The 13927-nt window shown below is 43.0% G+C and overlaps 1 protein-coding gene across 5 annotated transcripts in view; it reads right to left on the bottom strand.

Annotated features, from left to right (window-relative positions):
* The window catches only part of POGZ (pogo transposable element derived with ZNF domain), a 53797-nt gene extending 49457 nt beyond the window's left edge, over window positions 1-4340 (bottom strand). For all 5 annotated transcript variants that reach the window (XR_010321541.1, XM_064282586.1, XM_003409462.4 and 2 more), the window contains exon 1: window positions 4091-4340. The gene's annotated coding sequence lies outside the window, so the exon portion shown is untranslated. The remainder of the gene's footprint in view (window positions 1-4090) is intronic.
* Window positions 4341-13927: the final 9587 nt, after the last annotated feature.

Genomic DNA, 13927 nt, shown 5'->3' on the forward strand with positions numbered 1-13927 from the left:
CTCTCTCCCAAGAACATTGCCTATCATACAAAGTTTTTCTCTACTGACAGTTGTACGCTAAGTTCCATGTCTACTCGCTCAATTTAACTGTTAAGTCCTAGCAATAGGTTAATCTCTCTCCCTTCTCTCCTCCCCTTAGTTACATGTAAGATATATATTCTTGTGGATATGGCTTACCATCACAAACCAGAATATCAACGAATCTATCAAATCTTACGACAGACAGCTTGATAATATGACAGAGGCACCAAACTAGGGTTTTTAATTTTATATCAGGAATTTCTACCTTCAACGAAAATTAATTAAAAAGGGTAAATACGGAGAATAAAAATGGAAACACACTGTTGAAATTTATTTTACTGTTTGATATGCTAGGCACTGTAGAGCACTTCACACATTCCTCATCTCAGTAAATTCTCCTAACAACAGTATGCCTTAAGTGCTCTATTTTACAGATGAGATCAAAACTGAGGTTTAGCAGATTCAGTAACTTGCCCAAGACTGTAGTTAGCTACTGTTGAGTAAACTCAACTTATGGCAACCGCATGCACAACAGAACAAAATGCTGCCCGATCCTGTGCCATTCCCATGATCAGTTGTGGACTGGACTTGTTGTAATCCACAGGGTTTTCACTAGCTGATTTTCAGATGTAGACTGCCAGGCCTTTCTTCCTAGTTTGTCTTAGTCTGAAAGCTCCACTGAAACCTGTTCAGCATCACAGCAATACACAATCCTCCACTGACAGACGGGTGGTGGCTGAGCATGGGTGTACAGGCCAGAATCAAATCCGGGTCTCCTGCCCTAAGGAGAGACTCCTACCACCGAACCACTACTGCCCCCGCCCTCCCCACCACCCTGGGTTAGAATCCCAACCAGGATTCAAACCAAGTTTTCTCACCCTAGAGCCTACACTTTTCCCCAAGTCACTGCCTCTTCCAGTATTAACTCCAAGTAACATCTGTAAAATCTTCAGAAATTCCTAAATGGAGGCAGATTTGGGTGATCTAAAAAGCAGAAACATAAAACAGGCCCAAAAGTTACCCCTTATATCGGCGATTCTAAAATGTTTTGGTGTCAGGACCACTCTACACTCTTAAAATTACTGAGGACCCCAGTGAGCTTTTATTTTTTGGGATTATATTTTCCAATATTTACCATACTAAAAAAAAAATTTTAATACCAATTCATTCAAAACGAATAAACCTATTACACGTTACCATAAAAAACATTTTCATTAAAAATTACTATTTTCAAAAAAAATTAGTAAGAAAAATAACATTGTTTTACACTTTCGCAGATCACCTCTGTTTATAGCTCAACAGAAGGCAGTTGGATTCTCGCATCTCCTTCCGCATTCAGTCTGCCGCCATATGTAGTCTTGGTTAAGTACAAAAAAATCTTGCCTCATACAAATTTGTAGTAGGAAAAAGCATTATTTTAATAACCTGTTCATATAGCTGTGGACATTCTTTAATAGTAAAACTCAACAAATGGTAGCTTAAGGTATACACTGCACCATCTGAAACCTTATCAATCAACCTTTCATACCGTTACATTAAAATCTACCAGTCCATCTTGCCGTTTTAAATGATCTTTTTTTTTTTCAACCCACGTGCGATTTTATAGCATTATGCACTGGTCATCTGGGAAACGGACTGAGTTATGTTAATCTTGATCTTTCAAATGTTGGCATATTTCATTATACAATAGTTGAAAAAAAAAATCACAGTCCCTAATCACTGATACTACCATTAAATTCTTTTAAGCACTGGGAAGCTGTCAAAATTCAAGCTGTCAAGTTTTTTAAAATTCCACTTTTCACTGGAATTTTATCATTGGTTAGCAAATACTGTCAATTGTTTTTCTAAAGTGACATGCTGCTCACTTCATTCATTTTCCAGCAAATAATCAAGTCTGAAAAACTAGTTTGTCAATTGTCCTTTCAAATAAAAATGCTGTTCCATGAAACAAGCAGCTGGTTCAGCTCACAACTCAATCTCACAAGTGCTTTTCCTCTGCAATTGTTCGTTGGTAAGCAGCGTAAGTGCTTTATACGTACCTCCCGTTTCATGACAGATCCTTAAAAAGACTGCACTCAGGGGTTGAGAATTAATAAAATCAATAATGCTTACTGTTTCATAAAGAACATTCTCAAGTCCAGTAGAGTCTGGTGCCACTGCCTTGCTTTGTGCTACAGCATCACCAGTACTTTTACCCAACACTGTTTTTGGACCATCAGCGCAAATGTGAACGAAAAACATAAATAAATAAATAAAACTATTTTGAAAAGTTTTGACTTCCTTGCTGCCCTGAAATGGTCTCGGATCCCCAGGGGTGAGCAGACCACCTTTTGAAAACTGCTTTTCCTAGGTTATACACTGGTTCAAGGAAAAGGTTGAAACTCTTGCAAGTCCTGTTGATCTCAAGAATCACATTGTTAGTTTCTCAGTTTGGGATACACCACCAACATAGGTCAGGAAAGGGGAGGGAAGCCAAGGGCATAGATTGCCATTTCATTCTGTTTTAACTGTATTTTGAGCAACTTTATACTAGACCAATAATTCTCTATGTGGCAGGTACCTTAAGCAGAGTCATCTTAGGGGCTGCAGGTTAAAAACGCAGGAAAAATGACACTCCTGCTCCATTCCACCCAAAGTCTTTGGAAATGAAGCCCCCAAAAATTGCATGTTTAGCAACCTCCCATTTACTTTTTATGCACCCTGAAGAACGGCTCTGCTTAAGCAGTTCGAATTCAGAATCCAATTTCCCAGTCCTAAGCCCATCGAATCACGAAATTGTCATTCACCAAGAAACTGCCCTTCTCGCCCCCACCGTTCCTCCCTCAACTACTTGGGAAAACTCCTTTAAAAGTAAAATCCCATTTCTGTGGGATTTTCAGATGCGGAGAGGAGTGTCTCAAAGAGTGTAGAGGGCCGGGCCTCGGTCTGCCACAAGAAAGCTGTTATGAAATACTACAACTGTACCTCAATTTCAATCTCAAAAAAGAGATTGGGCTAAACGATTTACAAAGCCCTTTTCAGCTCTACCTTTTTTGAGCTAAGAACGCCCGAGACAAGCAAGCAAAGAAACTTTTAGCTTCATTAGCGGTCTGAAGATATCCCGCGACTGGCGGGAGAGGAAAATCAGGACAGCAAGCAAAAAAGATGGAAAGCAGGTGGATAACGACGCTAGCCCTTTTCAGTCGGTGCTAAGAATCCAGAGAAAATAGTCCCTGAGTTAAACATGGCGCCCACGGCGGCAGGATATAATTATCAGAATATAACGATTCTCCGCCCCATCTCATTTTATAAATCACGGCGCCATCCCTAAAGACATTTTGAGTCCGAGGGAGGGGACTCTGTAAACTAACTGGAACGTACTAAGGGTTGGGATGTACTATTAGACAGGAGTAGTCATTGCATAACACACGGGTTCGTCTCAGCAATCGCTCTTTTTCCTCCTCTTTCTCTCCAAGTGCACCCCTCTCCTTCCTCAAGAGAGAGCAGGGGCGGGAAAGGACCAGGAACGAACGCCCACCCCCAAGGGGAACGCTACCCCGCTGCCCCTCCCGCCGCAGCGCCGCCCGCCCTCCTCCCCGGCGCGGCCTCGCCCCCTCGCCAACACCCAGCCGTCTCGCCGCCGCCCGCACCCCCGCCCCTTCCCCAGCGGGCCGCTGCACGCGCCCGCGCCCGCCCACTCCTCCGAGACGCCTCGCGCCCGCCGTGCGTGTGGACGTCGGGATGTGTGTGGAGCCGTGGGACGCGAGTGCGCGCGCGCGCCGGGGGGCGGGGGCGGCCGGCAGGCAGGCAGAAGCCTCCACCACCCGTCCGCTGCACCGCTCCGGGGGCGCACGCACACACAGACATACACGCGCGCGCGCGCCGCACCCCACGCCCGCCACTGCCGCGGGCCGCGCCGCCACTCGCGATGTGCGGGGGCGCGCGCCACCGGCCCCCCGCCCCCACCCCCTCGCGTACCCGCCCCATCCCCCTCTCATTGTCTCGCCTCGGAACGCCTAACCAAGCGAAAAGATAACGGAACCCCCGGGAGAAAGGGGTGGGGAGAGAGAAGGCTCGCTCGCTCACTCACCTCCCGTGGTCGTCGCCGCCGGTAGTCTGACCCGAGGAAGGCGCCGTCGCCTTAAAGGGACCTTGCACCCGACGCCGGGAGAAGGGGGTGGGAGCAGGGGAGGGGACGGGGCTTTGGGGGGAGACGAAGAAGAAGGAACCGTTGAAAACTCGTCTCCCCGCGGGTGTAAAGAAATCTCCCTCGGATTCAAATGAATTGAGGTGGATTTTTTTCCCAAGGGGGGGCGGGGGGCCCCGAGGGAGGGGGTGGGGGGGCCAAGGAATGCGGCTCCGTGTACGGGAGCTGGCGCGGGGGAGAGAAACGCAGACTCCCCCCACCGACCCTCTCGCCCCGCGGAGGGATACGTCTCGTCACTTCCGCCCGCCCCCTTTCGTGGTCTTTCAATTGGTTGGAGCTCCTGCCACGTCATGAGCTCATCCTATCCCATGCCCGGGCTTCTTTTCTAGTCAAGTTTGTCTGGGCCGGCAAATAAATATATAAAGAGGAAAAAAAAATTTTTTTTTTAATGAAAAAAGAATTGGCTTCAAAACCAATATCTAAATTTTTGTGGGAAAAATGGATTTTCCAAAGAAAATATTCCTCAATTAACTTGCCAAGACTTACCAGGGAAATTTGGGGTGTGTCCCCCACATCCCATTCAAGGCCTGTACCCAATCAAGAAGGAACTTTAGGCCAGATGGTGAGGCCCAGTGGCACCAACAACTGTTATTGGAACAAAGACATAGAAATGGCACTCGCTCTTCCTCAAGAGACATTCAGCCAAGTAGCTTTATGACAAATACTGAAGAACTTTTAAAAGCCATTTTTACCCTCAAACCCTCTGAGTTCTGGAGAGTCATGCATGAATGCTTATCCAGATGATTATTATTTTGAAAACTGCTCTGAAACCATTGTGAATAGACTCAGCACGGATCCCCAATTCTAAGAGCCATAGATGCCACATACATGATTGTGTTCCAGTCAAGGATGAAATAACGTGGCCCCCAAAATTGGTTACGTCCATTCAAGACCATACACCTGTTAATTTTTCCAAAATAAAAACTAACTTCTTTTCCAAGTAGCCAACGAATTTGGTCCTTTATTGCCTCCCTAAAGGATGATAAAATTTTAATATTTTTACTTGTGTATCTGGGAATGTTGGTGCACTGTAGGCTATACACAAATGTTTGCTCCAAACTAAATGCTAAATCAGCATACTTGGTGCAAGATTGGGGAAATCCAGAACCATATTTATTCCTTTTCTTTACACGCGCACCATTACATGACCATTCAAACTACCAGACTATGAAAATAAACCCACTGCGGTCGAGTCGATTCCGACTCATAGCGACCCTATAGGACAGAGTAGAACTGCCCGATACAGTTTGCAAGGAGCGCCTGGCAGATTCGAACTGCCGACCTCTTGGTTAGCAGCCCTAGCACTCAACCACTAGGCTGCCAGCGTTTCCGACTATGAAAATAGTCAGTGGAAATGGGCATTTTCAAATCAGGTACGTGTGTACGCGCGCAGACACACACACACCGCAGCCACCCATTTTCACTCTCCATTCCATTTCATATCAAAACACAGGAGTAATTTGAACTAGGCATTCTTAAGAAGAAGCCCATTATCTGTGGATAGTGTGTGATGCCATGACAGGTGCTATGGAGGGGGAACAGGGCAGGATAGGGGAGGTCTTGGGAAAGTGGTGCAGGAGTGGGGGTAGGGAACTTACTCTTTTATGTGGAGTGGTTGGAGAAGGCCTTGTCATTAAAATGACATTTGAGCAAAAAGCTGAAGAAAATGAAGCAAAGTTCTAGTTTTACTGAGTGAAAGTGAAGCCATTGGATGATTTTAAGCAAAAAGAGTGACGTGACCTGACTGAGGCTTTTAAGTGATCACTTTGGCTGCTAGTGGAGAATAACTAGTAGGGGCAAGTGGCAGATGCAGGAAGACCATTTAGGAGGCTATTAACAATAATCCAGGTAAGAGATAATGGTGGCCTGGAGCAGGGTGGAAGTTGTGAAGCTACTATTTCAGCTGAGTGTGCTCTGTGATGTGTTGTTTACTCCCTGTCACCTATTTTTCTGTCATTTAGTTTGTGTCCTGAGAGACAGTTTTGACCAATAATGGCTAACGAAATGTGTGTGAGTGATGGTGCTATGCCTGCCACAAAGAAATAAAGGAAGGCCGTGGTGCTGAATGTTAAAAATGGGAATTTGCGGGAGCTGGAGACAATGGTTGAGGAAACAGAGGATAAAGATAAACAGGCAACCTGTAAACCAATGCTCACTGCAGCACTTTTCACAATAGCCAAAAAGTGGAAGCAACAGAAATCTCTATCAACAGATCAGTGGATAAACAAAAGGTTGTACGTACACATGGTGGAATACTACTCAGCCATAAAGAGAAGTGAAGTCCTGATACTTGCCACAACGTGGATGAACCTCGAAAACATCCTACTGAATGAAATAACTCAGTTGAAAAAGGACAAATATTGTATGATCTCACTTGTGTAAAATAAGCAAATATGTGGAAACCAAAGGTTATTAGTGGCTACCAGGGGTGGAAAGGAGAGGAAAAAGAGGAGCTTATGCTTAGGCGGCATTAAGTTATGTTAATGGTGGTGGAAAGATTTGGAAAAATATAGTGAGGATGGGCACACAACTTGAAGAATATAATCAGTGTCACTGAACTGTACATGTAGAAATTGCTGAAATGGCATATGTCTTGTTATATATATATTCACCACAATAGTAATAATAAAAAGATCAGACAATTAGAAAATGGAGTAACTCCTTTGATATTATAAAAGGTTTCCTAACAGTGCCACAACCTGGAGGGTTGATCAACAGTTGAATGACTGCTAGCTGCAAGAACTTGTGGACAGAGGCCTTTTATAACTTCAGAGGATTTGACAAAAGCTTACAACACTGGAGCAGCAGCTCAAAAACAATCATACAGTTAGCGTTCCCATTTCCAGAAATGTATCCCCTATGTTAAAGAGGGAAGGCCTATATCAATTTGGACAGTGCTGGGACATTTACTGTCATCAGCTAACACAGTTTCTAAGGTGAGATAATAGCTGTGATCTCTCTTATACTTCAATCGTCTCAATAGTGATGGGCAACCCAAGCAGTAGAACAAATAACCTGGCTCAGATCCTTAGAAATCCATTCACATGTGCCTCTATAATGTATTGGGGAGGGGTGTGGTATACTGAAGGAATTGGACCCTAATACTGCTGCTATAGGAAACCCTGGTGGTGTAGTGGTTAAGTGCTACGGCTGCTAACCAAAGGGTCAGCAGTTCGAATCTGCCAGGCGCTCCTTGGAGAACTCTATGGGGCAGTTCTACTCTGTCCTATAGGGTTGCTATGAGTTGGAATCGACTCAACGGCACTGGGTTTTGGGTTTGGGTACTCCTGCTAAAAAGCTGCCCTAATCTTTGGTAGCCAACTGAGAGAAATTGAAACCTCCCCATATGGATTTCTAAGAAAGGTCAAAGGTTAACTGAAATCCCAAGTTGGGCATTTCACAGTTAGGTAGCGGGAGAGTGTTCATTTTTTGTTTGTTTTTTTCTTTACAGTTTATGGAAACACTTATTTGCTTCATTGGCTTATGGTTTTTGCCGCGAGTTGAAAATTGGAGCCACCTGTAGCTTGGAGAGCATCAAGACAGAGAAACAAATGGTTTCAACATGTCTTCAAAAGCGGTGAGTCATGGGTGCCCTCTGTGGTGTCATTTTGCTATATACAGACCCAATCACCTATTGCTTAGGTTCAGGGTAAAATCGACGGGTGTGAGTGGTGGGTGAAGGTAAGGAGGATTGAGAGGTCAACCTAGGCAGAAAGCCACTTTGTGGGGGACACTGCCAGGTTTCTTTAAATATGGATATCCCCACCCTCTGCAACACATACTCAAAGTTGCCAAAGCTGGGAACTTGAAAGTAGAGAAATTTTTACCATCCGAGTGCACCCAGCTCGAAAAACATTGACAGCTGATTACACAGAACCTGGGCACCAGAGAAGACAACACGTATGGGTGGAAATGAGGATATTGAAATGTCTGACTTGATAGGGGAACTGTCATGAAATAAACAAGTGAAAATCTATGTTTGACCACTACCAGATAAAAAACGGAAAGCTCAGAGAGCTGCTGCTGGATTTTATTTGGGAATATTATTTGCTACCTGCTTTTTTTTACCTGCTTAGCGAAGCTTGTAGAATTTCCTAGGCACTCAGAGGGTGAGGAATAGCCTGAGGAAGCTTCAGAGTGGACTGGTAAAGAAGAGTTCCTCATTAGCTTTTGGAAAGGATTGAAGGTCTCTATCTTCAAAATATAAGGAGCCCTGGTAGCACAGTAGTTAAAGCGCTCAGTTATTAACCAAAAGGTCGATAGTTCGAACCCACCAGCCATTCTGCAGAAGAAAGATGTGGCAGTCTGGTTCCGTAAAGATTATAGCCTTGGAAACCCTATGGGGAGGTTCTACTCTGTCCTATAGGTTCGCTATGAGTAGGAATCGACTCGATGGCAGTGGGTTTTTTTTTTTTTTTTGGTTTATTTTCATAATATATTTTGTAAGAAATGCAAGAGCAGCAATTTCATCAGCCATCAAGACCTCACTGTGAGTTGCTGCATGATTTCACAGGAGATAATGATTTAGTTAAACTTTGAATTACATGAACGTTATTTCAGAGACACTGAGAAGCAAAGCCATTGTGGTTTCATTTCGATTGTTGCTAAGAAGTTAGCAGGTATGATTATAAGATAATTAAATTGATTCCAAAAAGCTTCAAGGAAAAATGAATTAGATGACTTTATAGACACACTTTATATGTGACTCGTTTATTATAATAGGTTGTGAAGTGAAGTTTAATAAACATTTCCATTTTTCTCTAGAATACATTCTTTTCTAATTAAGCAGTGCTTGCATTTTATTATATTCATGGATAATTTCCAGAATGCAACAGTGGACCTTAAGTAACTTGCCAATTCATTCTTTTGGTGACCATGAGGATTTATGTCATTGTTTCACAAGTAAGGAGATGGAGGTATCCTTCAGAATTCAAAGGTTTCTGGTGTAGTAAGTGGTCAGATCCTTTTGGATTTCCTCTTATTGTTGAGTAGATACAGTAGAGGTTAGAAGTGGCAAGGAGCCCATCTCCTATGACAGCCAAAGATCCATTTTTAATGCCTTTTCTACCGCCTGCAACATAAAGGAAATAAAATCTGAAAATGTGAAAACTCCAAGATTCGTCAATTTAAAATTATTTTGTAGGAGGAAAATGATTAAACCTTCATCCACCCAGGAAACAATTCTCATTTCTAGGTTTTCCCATAAATGCAACAGTGTGTAAGTACTGTGAATCAGGTGTGAACACGGGTTTTCTCTTTCCTACGCACCCTGCTTCCTAGCAGCCTCTGATCACTGCTTCTCCTATCCACAGAGATCTTATTCTTCACTTAGAAAAGTGAATCATGAGTTATGCATTATGAGCCCCTTAAAACTCCAGGTTATTTCTCCCCCCAACCCCTACCCACCAGAAAAATGCACGCTGTACATAAACACAAAATTTTACAAGCACTTTCAGACTTGAAGGGCACTTATGGACCTGTGTAAGAACCTCAGGGAAAGGACCTCAGACTCCAGGCTCCTTGGACAAGATGCTTCATTCCCTGTCTTCTGTAGAAGAGCAGTCCCATCAGGAAACTGACTCATCTCTCCAGAATCACAAGAGCATGTGAGCTCAGAGAACTACAGGTTTTTCTCACTTGAACAAGTGGCTTGATATTATTACTTCTGTTATTTTTTCTGTTCCTTTATCTTTGTCCAAGATGTTCCTTAACATCTGGGAAAGTCCAGGAACCTCTAGGACCTAAAAGATGACCAGATGGTACAGCTACCTCAGCCAATTTAATTGATATCATTGGGATTGAGGAGATTATCTCTGATTCTCCAACCCTGCAAATGTCATGGGCCTCCTGGGATGACTGGCCCCACTTCATCTGATTCATTGACATACTGTGGCTCACTGGATATTCATGTGCTCACTATATCTCCCAGCCTCCCTTGCAGTTGTATTAGGGCCTCAAGATTGAATCCTGGCAAATAAGAATGTGAGTGCAAGTGATGGGTTACTTCTGACCCAGAGCACTTAAAGATTGGTGTGCCTCCATTCTTCCCCTTCAGTGAGGTGGAGAACCACAAGATAGAAGCAACCTTTATCTCTAAGTCACCCTGTGGAAGACAGTGGCACTAGTAAGTCACCCAACACACACTGAACTTTGTGAGAACAAAACAACAAACTTTTATTGTGATAAGCCACTGAGATTCCAGAATTGGTTTGCTAGCGCAACATTAATTTGTTAATTAACTCTTGACTAATACATTGGCTAGTCAAGTTGAATTAAAAGAATAAAAAATTACCTCAGGACATTTCTGGTATAGAATGGAGACAGTCTGGTGAACTGAATAGAGCTTGATACTATCTACATTGCAGGGTTGCTGTATTGTAGATATATAAAAGCCTAGGACGGTACCTGGCTTGTAATATTACTCCATCAGTGATAGCTTTTATTATTATTTCTTGGAATACCTTATATCATAATAGAAGCATTTTATGGGGCATGATAACATGGATGACAGGATCCCTATTATCAGTCTTTCCCAGATTTCTTGCCTCAAGGTATCTTTTCTAAATAATTTGGGTCTTGGGCTTAAGCATCTTTTATAAAATTGCTTAAAGTAACAATTTCAAAAAAAAATCAGTCATTTATTATCAGGCAAGTATCTAGTTAAAGCCTACTATTTCTTCCACATGTTAATTAACAAAACAGCATAATAGATAACAATATTGCCAAGTGTTAGTTCGTGTGGTCCAGAGATTGAAAGAATATGACATATAAAATTATGCTAAATGTGTGAGACAGACAGGACATTCATTCTGGAAAGAGAAAGGAAAGCTCTATGCAGGCTCAAGTCTTCAGTGAAAACTTCTTGGAGGGAGTGGGGCTCAGACCTTGTCTTAAAGAATATGTGAATACATGAGGGAGAGGAAGAAAGGCATTCCAAGTAGTCAACAGAATGATAAAAATGCTGATCAAACCCACAGAGGTTAAATAAAATATGAGGTTGAATCATATAATATTTTATGGGTTGAAATGATCAGATGTCAATTTTGTATGGTTCGATGTAGTAAAAGTGGCATTTGTAGAGTAATACACTGGAAGTTTCAACTGTGTTGGCAATGTTTTATTTTCTATGCTGAGTGGTAGGTACCAAAACCAAAAAACCAAACCTGTTGCTACCAAGTCGATTCAACTCATGGCGACCCCCTATGTTATACAGTAGAACTGCTCCACAGGGTTTTCTTGACTGTAATCTTTATGGAAGCAGATTGCCAGGTCTTTCTTCCACAGAGCCACTGGGTAAGTTTGCACTGCCAGCCTTTCTGTTAGCAGCCAGTTGCAAACCATTTGCCCCACATAGTGTTCCCTATATTAGTTTTTAATTTTCTCTCAGTTCTTAAATATTTCATAATCACCTTTTAAAAATAACTAACTAAAAAAAAAAAAAAAGAGTTAAGCCTCATCCAATAGTTTAAATAATCCTTTTAGGTAACACTTATTCTCTTTAGGAAATAGCACTTTGTTTTCTCAGCATTCTCGGATTTTCATCCCTGTCCCAGTTTTTCTCTAAGATGGTATCCAAGTGTATCAGGGAAGCATGGCTTATGCAACCTTATTACAAAGTAGAAGAATCCAAAGACCCCAAGTACAGTGTTCTTTCACTCCTCTGGCCTCTGGGGCAATGCCCTTTCTCCACCTGGACACTGGCTTGGCCGGCTGGTATGTGTAGCTGAAATTTGTGGTTCAAGACTGTGTGTATGTAACGTGTGATCTGGTCTCGTGGCTCTCCCTCAGCTTCCTCTCAGCTTTCTGCCTCTCCAGGTCCCTCTACTGTTTGTCTGTGAGGCCCATTTGGCCTTGACCTTGGGTTGGTGGTAGGGAGTATACCACGGCCCTCACTATAGCATCACCTTGCTCCACTAAAGTCACCTCCTCCGGGAAACTCCACAGCCAGACTCTCAGCCACTTTTCGCAGGAAAGCTAGACCTGAGGACCTCCTGCCTGACCACACTTCACTCACAACTTTTATTTGATGTGCTACGCCATAGGGGATGCAGTGGTTAAGAGCTCGGCAGCTAACTGAAAGGTCGGCAGTTCAGATCTACCAGCCGCTCCTTGGTAACCCTATGGGGCAGTTCTACTTTGTCCTACAGGGTGGGTGTGAATCAGAATTGACTCAACGGCAACAGTTTTTATCCCATAAGGAGGATACAGAGCGTCCTGCGCCTCCTCACAGAGGTCCAGACAGGAGCAGGGCCTTGGTATGTCCTGCAGTTATCTGATGCGCCTCCTCATCTCTAGATGGAAGCCTGGAGAGGAGAAATCAGACACACATCTGACAGTTTGGCCTTTTTTTCCCTCCGCCTTCTTCCCATCGCCACCCAGGACCAGAAAACGCAGGCATTTTCTTCTTCCTCCACTCCATGTCCTTCTACTATTGAGCAGCAGGCATCTTGGCCTGGCAACCAAGAGTAGAAAGAGTAACTTCTCTACCCTTTGGGAGAACTCCCCGAGTTGAGTCCTCCAAGCTGGGCTCGAGAGAATTTTTTTTTTTTAAATCATAAAAGGAACTTAGGAAATCTTTTAAACGACCAAACTGACTTGAAGGTTATTGTCTTGCTGTAGAATCCTATTTTGAATGTCAGAAGCTGAATATCTCAATTATTTTTCCCCCATTTCTTCTGTAACAAATCCTTACCTCATCCAGGCAAATAGATGCCAAGGATCAACTATGGATAAAGTCACTTACTTAGAAAGGAAAAAGGAAAGCACATTATTTTCTCAAAATATTACTTTTCTAATTGCAATATATTCATTCAGGGATACTCTGTTCCTCTCCTTCATAGATCTCCAACAACTTCTCCTTGACCTCTGTATGTCAAACTGCGAGATTTATTGCCAGGGTTGGGACTCAAAATATTGGATGGCCAGTTGAATAGTATCCTGATCTATGATGTGAGTGCTGAATGTGTGCAGAAAAGAAAACCAGTTAAATAAGTTCACGATGTTTGCTTTTCCTCTCTCCTACAACATGTATTTGTACAGCTTTCTGAACATTTTATCCAGGGTATCCTGAGAATTGTGCCCCCCTCACTCAGTACATGTTCGCAGTTACCCACTTCTGCCCAGAAGGAGAGATCTGTGCAGTGTGCCTGGTGCACTTCAGGTTCCAATTAACAAGGCATGACTTCAAGGAACATAAAATATCATTTCTTACTGATATCACAACTGCCTTTTAGTCAGGAGGTCCTTGTTCAGTGAGTCAGCAAATGAAAGTCAAAAAAAAAAAAAGAAAGTCAAAGAAGAGTCCAAATAGAAGGTCCTGTCAAATCTGTATACTGACAGGCAGGGAAGTGGTATGGGACTCTGGAGTCAGATCTAGGTTTGACTCTTGCCTAAACCACTAGCTAGCACATTACTTAACCTCATCTAAGCCTCAGTTTCTTCAACTATGAGGCAGGGTTATTAGGAGGATTCAGTGACCTCATGCATATAAGATGCTTAGCACAGAAAATGTTGAGTGAATGTTAGCTATTAATATAAGTGTGAATAATAATAATGGCACACATACACACAGGCTTTGTGATCTAAATGTTGAACTAATAAAAGAGGCAGGAATGAAGCAAGTGTGTAACAGGGAAGAAAGAAGAGTAGTAAGGTAGGAAATTCAGTCACGGGCTGCAGCTTCTCTTACTAAGAGACAAAGTCAAATTTAAGCACTTCAGC

Source organism: Loxodonta africana, chromosome 3 (genome assembly GCF_030014295.1).
Source record: "Loxodonta africana isolate mLoxAfr1 chromosome 3, mLoxAfr1.hap2, whole genome shotgun sequence".
NCBI classification, from domain to species: domain Eukaryota; kingdom Metazoa; phylum Chordata; class Mammalia; order Proboscidea; family Elephantidae; genus Loxodonta; species Loxodonta africana.